The sequence below is a fragment of the Lactuca sativa genome, chromosome 8, assembly GCF_002870075.4.
Source record: "Lactuca sativa cultivar Salinas chromosome 8, Lsat_Salinas_v11, whole genome shotgun sequence".
NCBI classification, from domain to species: domain Eukaryota; kingdom Viridiplantae; phylum Streptophyta; class Magnoliopsida; order Asterales; family Asteraceae; genus Lactuca; species Lactuca sativa.
In genome coordinates, this window is record NC_056630.2 from 266,936,706 (window position 1) to 266,943,987 (window position 7,282).

The window sequence follows — 7,282 nt, forward strand, 5'->3', positions numbered from 1 at the left end:
AAGCGTCCGAAATATGACATTTGTCACTCGTTGGCTTGGTAGGTCGGGACTGTAGCTAGCAGTCTGGGTGCGGGGTTGTCAATCTCGTATAGATCTATACACACAATGTCCGATCTCCCTACAAGAGATTCTGGTTACCATCTAGACGATGGAGAAGGCCGTGTCCTGAAGATGCATCCCAAATAGTGGGTAGAGACTTCCAAATAGTGGGTAGTGTGTTTCTAATGTAAGTGCTGAACTAGAGGTAGAGACTTCCAAAAATAGTGGGTAGTGTGTTTCTAATGTAAGTGTAGACTAGAGGTAGAGACTCTTAACTGAACTGACTAGAGAATTCCTGTATGTCCATACTCATATACATAATATATAACTAATGAATCAAACGACCTTCGGACGGCCATCCGATCCCACCAGACCACATCTCAACGAAGAAAAGGAAATAGGGCGGACGAGCCTTCCTAAGTCTTTCAATCATTACTTATATGTACCTATATAAGCACAGACATACATCTAACTACGACTGGGTGTGTATCAAGTAGAAGTGATTCTTGTGAAGTAGGAGTGTTTAACAAGTGAAGTAGGAGCGGTCGCAAGTGAAGTAGGAGTGTCGAACAAGTATAAGCATATCGCGAAGTAGAGACGACAATAAGTGAAGTAAGAGCGTCTATCAGGTATAAACGACTACAAGTATAAGTGAAATAGAGACCATAATGGGTATAAACATATCGTGAAGTGAAAGCGTTATCAAGTAGGAGTTTGAAATAGATGAAAGCAGAGCAGTAGTAACTAACAAGTAAAAATATACATTGTGAAAGAGAACTTTGACGAAAACCTTGGAAACCTTTATATTTAGGAAAATCGCATTTTGTATTCTTTGGTAAAATCAGTGTGAAAACCTTTAGAAATCCTTAGAACCTTTATAAACCAGTTTGAAATGATTTTAGATAAAACAATATAAGTAAGAGTTTGAAACAGTTTGAAAACCTTTTTGAAAGTCATTATAGTATCCTACTCGGTAAAACAGTGTACAGTGTGGTAAAATCTTGTGCATGCGGGTTATCAATCACATGTGATTGATATGATAACTGGCATGTTTAACTTGTATTCCCCTCCTATAAAACATGTAAAAACATTTACAGGTTCATTCAGGGGTATGAACTCACCTGGTGTAAGTAGGTCCGACGAAGGTGCCGTTTGGGCGTTCGATGTCACGCAAGGACTCGAACACACTAAATGACCTATTTAACATATGATAGCATATGTTCACATACAATTAGTATATTAATACTAATTAAACACGTATACGCACTCAAAGGAGCGGAAAACACTTTGGTTAAGTGTTTGGGGTGTCCCGAGTAGCGTCTAAAGGTGTGTATGGCTTAGGAATGGAGTTTACTCTCCGAGAGTAAACTCCCAAAGCTTAGTTTACGGCCCAGGGACATCTCACCATGAGTTTACGGCCGTAAACTCATGGGAGGAGTGTATTTGTGTGCTTAAGGGTCTCTTACATCACTAAGAAGGGTTCTAAGGTCAAATCCAAGGCTTGTGAAGTGGTTAGGGTTCAAAAGGGGCACTCCCTTGGAGTTTGCGGTCCTTGGACCACTCCTTGGGAGTTTACGGTCGTAAACACTAGGGTTTATGGCCGTAAACCCTTGGGCACAACATTTCCTTTGTATTTTGTGGTCCTAGGCTCATTCATACAAGTTTCTAGTCCTTTAAACATGATAAGGAAGGAGTTAGGGACACCAAAACACCTTTTTTGGTGTTTACAGTTTTGGGTTTACGGTTCATGAATGTTCATGGACCGTAAACTGATGTTTACTCCCTTAAAGGCACGATTTTGGGTTTCTAATTTCATTCATACAAGTTTCTAAGTCAAAGTTGAGCATTAGAAAGTGTTGGATGGATTTTGGGGCTTCAAAACCCCCTTAAGGGAGTTCACGGTTTTGGGAGGTGTTCCCAAACCGTAAACTCTAGTTTTTAATGTATTTTGGGTGGTTAAATCCGGAATTTGCATGAAACACAAAGCAAAACAACAAGCTAGGAATGATTACTTACGGATTTGGAGCTTGAATGATGTGTTTCTTGGCTAAACCCACTTGTAGAGAGAGAGTAGAGAGAGAAAGCTTCTAGGAGTGAGAAAAGTTTCAAGTGAAAGCCACTCATCCCTTATATAGGGCTTTGAGTTGGTGGCCAGGTGGAGATTCACCCCATACCGACGCTAAGCGGAATTTAAAATTTTATCCGATTAAATTGTCGTAACCCGGCTTAGTCGTAAACTAAAATTTTTCTCAAATAATTTTGAAGGTGTTACACGTGTTTTTACTTCGTTTCAACATTTATGAAATAAAATAAAATAAAAGCATTAATTTATTTGTCTAACCCAATTGTTAACGGAAATTTTGATAACAAAAATAAGAATAAATTAAATATTCTATTAAAAGAAATGGGTTACAGCGACAGAATAAATTTCGGGTTGTCAAAAAACTCGTCGTGAAATAATCGGGGGTTAAAATAGTAAATTGGGCAGCGCTTCGGCTCTAAATATAACTTCCTTTGTTGAAAACCGGAAGATTTATTGAAAATCAGGCTCTGTGAAGGTAGAGCTTCAAACCGAAAAGATAAATTTCCCGGGCTTCTCGGGCACTTCATGTCACACCCCAAAACCAAGAACGGCGGAAACGTTCTGGGGCGGAGGACGTCATGTAAGGTAATCACAACACAGTAAATGTAAATAGGCAAACAACATCATCCATTGCATTAAATATATAATCTTAATACATGTGTGTTCTGTAAAATTTTAGACAACGAAAATATAACGTAAATCAAAATAACAAAAAGATGAGTCTTGAGTACGCTCCATCATCTCAAAAGCTGGCATCGGTACCTGTCTACTGATGACCTGAGAATACAAGTTATTTTGAAAGAGTTTATCAGCATTAAGCTGGTGAGTTCATAAGTGTTTTAGTGTCAATGTTCATTGTCAAAAACGTTTGAACTTGTCCCAAAGTATAAGTTTGTAAAAATGTAAATACATGTTTAAAAGTATTTGCAAAAGTTTGAATCTCTCAGAAAATCCTATATTTTCTATAAAAGTAACCTTCTACCAAGGCTTAACAGTTTTGTAAACTCGTCTGTTGTAAAAGTGTGTGATTACCCAAGTATAACTATCATTTGATAAAATATAGTTTGTACATTAATGCTTAAGTGAGATTATCACCAAAATGTGTAATGGGTAAATCATTGTAGTACTGTAGTTTTGTATAATAAGAACTACTGTTGTACTAATTACTACTACCTTAAACCGGATTTATATTAAGGTATAATGTGATAATTGCACCATACTATCGACTGATAACAACGACATAAAGAACGGTCGTAATGACGGAATGACGTTTGGCACCCGCAGACCTGCAGGTCCGGCTGTAGCTAGCAGCAAGGTGTAGGATAGTCAATCCAGTATAGATCTATACGCAAACTCAACGCTCTCCCTCCAAGAGAATTCTGGCTACAACTCGGGCCATGACATTTAAGGCATGCTCCGATACAGTGGATCACATTTGTTATCGTATTCTTGCATGTGTGATGAAATGTTTCTTGTTCTAGTATAGTTGTATATGTTCTCGTATTATAGTTGTATATATTCCCTTCCTAGTATAGACTCATGAATGAACTGACTCATTGATCTAGCAGTTGTAATAGTGTGATTCTGTGTTACCCCGATGGTAACTTGTTAACAGTGTGTTTAGTACGTATGATTATGGAAGTACTTTTATGTCTATATATGTATATCTGATATATAATTAATATGGAAACGACCTTCGGATGGTCACCCAAAATCCTATCAGACCACATCCAAATCGAGGAAAAGGAAACAAGGTGGATAGCCTTCCTAAGCCCTTTAAACATTATTTATACGTCTATACATATACGGGCATGTAATTTGTAATTTAAAAACATAAATAAGTGTTTATAAGACATTTGAAACATAAGTATATTTTATTAAAGAAAGATTGACTTGATGTCAATCTATAAAACAATTTGAAGGCGTAGATTTGATTAAAACAGTTTAAGTATAAGGAACATTTGCTTAAATCACAGTTGCAGTGTAAATTCGAAAAGTAAATGGGTTTGGAAAACATTTAGAAGTAAAACAGTTTGATATATAGTTTGAATAGTGATAAAACCACTGATTTTCCCTAGTTATTAATCACATGTGATTTAGAGCAATCATATGTGATTGAAACAATAACTATAAGTGTTTTAACTTGTATTCCCCCCCCCCCCTTTGAAAGCATATAAACGCATTTAGAATATTTAACAGGTTGATTAAGGGGTATGAAACTCACTTGTTTGATTGAAGAAAGCGGGATGGAAAACCGGGCAGAGTTTCGTCTCAGAAAACGGATTTTTCTCGGGATTCTCGGGAATCTCGGGAGTAAAATCGACCCTCGGGACTTGAGCAAAAAGACCAGAGCTTTGGGTTATAACGGGCACGGAAAACGAGACAAAGTTGTGAGAGAGAGGAGAGAAATGAGCAACATTTTCGGAAAGCCTCGCATCCTATTTATAGGAAGGCTGAACCGCCTCCGAACGCGGGGCGTACGCTCGTACGCAGCGCGTACGCGTACGTCATGCATGACCGAAGCCTCGACTGCCTCGGTTCGGATGGGACGGGTTGCTGGGTACGCGGGTCGGATGGGACGCCGGGTCGGATGGGACGTCGGGTCGGACGGGTCGGAGCTTCGGACGGGTCGGACGGGTTAGAACTCTTCGGATAGTGCGACGTGGACGATCCGAGACCCTCGATCTCAGTACGCGGGGCGTACGAAGGTACGCAGGGCGTACTTCGGTCCAATCCGATGACTCCCCTTCGGATATTACCGGGAATTTATATTTAAATTCTTATTTATTTTAAATAAACTTCAAAAATTCATATCTCTCTCATACGAACTCCGTTTTTGACGTTCTTTATATCCACGCGAAGGTGAGACCATGATCTACAACTTTCGTTTAGATTCCGTTGGCTAATTCCGAAATTATTTTTATTATTTATTTATTAAAATGACGTGATTTAGGAATTTCTTCAAAAATTCATAACTTCCTCATCCGAGGTCAGATTTGGACGTTCTTTTTATGTACGCAAACCTTGATATGATTCCTATTACTTTATTTAATCCGAATAAGTTTTTAGGAAAGTTACATTTTGACCTAAATTTGATCGGTTTTACATTACATTGACTCAAAAATATCGGGTTGTCACATCATCCCCCCGTTAGAAGGAATTTCGTCCCGAAATTAGAATTTTAATCACGCTAGAATTTACAAATAACTAAGCAAAAAGGTGAGGGTATTTCAGTTTCATCTGATCCTCACGTTCCCAAGTGAATTCCGGTCCTCGCTTGGCATTCCAGCGAACCTTCACGATAGGGATACGGCTTTGCTTTGTCTGCTTGACCTCACGGTCCATGATCTCTGTAGGTTCTTCCACGAAGTTGAGGCTTTCGTTGATTTCGATCTCGTCGAGTGGGATTACAAGAGTCTCGTCGGATAGACACTTTTTCAAGTTAGATACGTGGAATGTAGAATGTACGTTACGAAGTGCGTCTGGTAGTTCGAGTTTGTAAGCTACGGGGCCGACTCTTGCAAGAATCTCGAAAGGCCCTATGTACCTCGGATTAAGCTTCCCACGCTTGCCGAAGCGTATCAAGCCCTTCCAGGGTGAGACTTTGAGGAGGACTCGGTCTCCCACCTGAAATTCCAAAGGTTTCCTTCGTTTATCAGCGTAGCTCTTCTGTCGGTCTCTGGAGGCTTTCAATCGTTCACGGATCTGAACGATTTTCTCTGTTGTTTCCCGAATGATCTCCGGACCGGTGAGAGTACTGTCAGAAGTTTGCCCCCTGGCTAATTGGGTATCACCCACGCACAGAGGGGATCTGCACTTACGGCCGTAGAGAGCTTCAAATGGAGCAGCCTTGATGCTCGTGTGATAACTGTTATTATAGGAAAACTCGACAAGGGGTAAATGAGTATCCCATGCCTTCCCAAAGTCAATCACGCAGGCTCGCAACATATCTTCTAGAGTTTGGATGGTCCTCTCACTCTGTCCGTCGGTCTGAGGATGGTAGGCTGTGCTCATGTCCAGCCTCGTTCCTAGGGAATGTTGTAGTGATTGCCAAAATCTTGAGGTGAACCTACTATCTCTATCGGAGATAATGGACATAGGTACACCATGTAGCCGTACGATTTCCCTAATGTATGTTCTCGTAAGCTTCTCCATCTTGTCGGTTTCTTTGATGGGCAGGAAGTGTGCAGACTTGGTCAATCTATCAACGATGACCCATATGGTGTCAAGTCCACCCGTTGTCTTGGGCAACTTGGTTATGAAATCCATAGTGATCCGCTCCCACTTCCATTCCGGGATCTCTGGTTGCTGCAATAAACCAGAGGGCTTCTGGTACTCGACCTTAACCTTTGCGCAAGTAAGGCATTTACTTACGAAGGTAGCAATCTCTGCTTTCATATTAGGCCACCAGTATAGCTTCTTAAGATCCAGATACATCTTATCTGAACCTGGGTGGACGGAATACCGAGTGTTGTGCGCCTCGGTCATGACCAAGTCTCGGAAGCCACCATGCTTCGGTGTCCAGATCCGGTTCATGAAATATAAAGCTCCGTCACCCTTGGCTTCTAAATTCTTGTCCATTCCTCTAAGGGATTCACTTGACACATTTTCAGATTTCATGGCCTCAAGTTGAGCCGCCTGAATTTGCTTAGTCAGGTGTGAATGGATGGTTATCGATAATGACTTGACTTTGCGACCAGAATATTCCTTCCGACTTAGGGCGTCTGCTACTACGTTGGCTTTACCCGGATGATAACGAATATCGCATTCGTAATCACTGAGTAGCTCGACCCATCGTCGTTGTCTCATGTTGAGCTCCTTCTGATCGAAAATGTGTTGTAAACTTTTGTGGTCGGTAAAGATAGTGCTCTTCGTTCCATACAAGTAATGTCTCCAGATCTTCAGAGCAAACACTACTGCTCCTAGTTCAAGATCGTGGGTCGTGTAGTTAACCTCGTGTGTCTTCAATTGTCTCGAGGCGTAGGCGATGACCTTACCTCGCTGCATCAGAACACATCCGAGCCCTTGATTCGATGCATCGCAATAAACTACGAAGTCTTCTATTCCTTCTGGCAGGGATAGTATTGGTGCGGTGCACAAGGCTCGTTTGAGCGTTTGGAACGCTCTTTCTTGTTTCTCTTCCCAGTCAAAGGCCACACC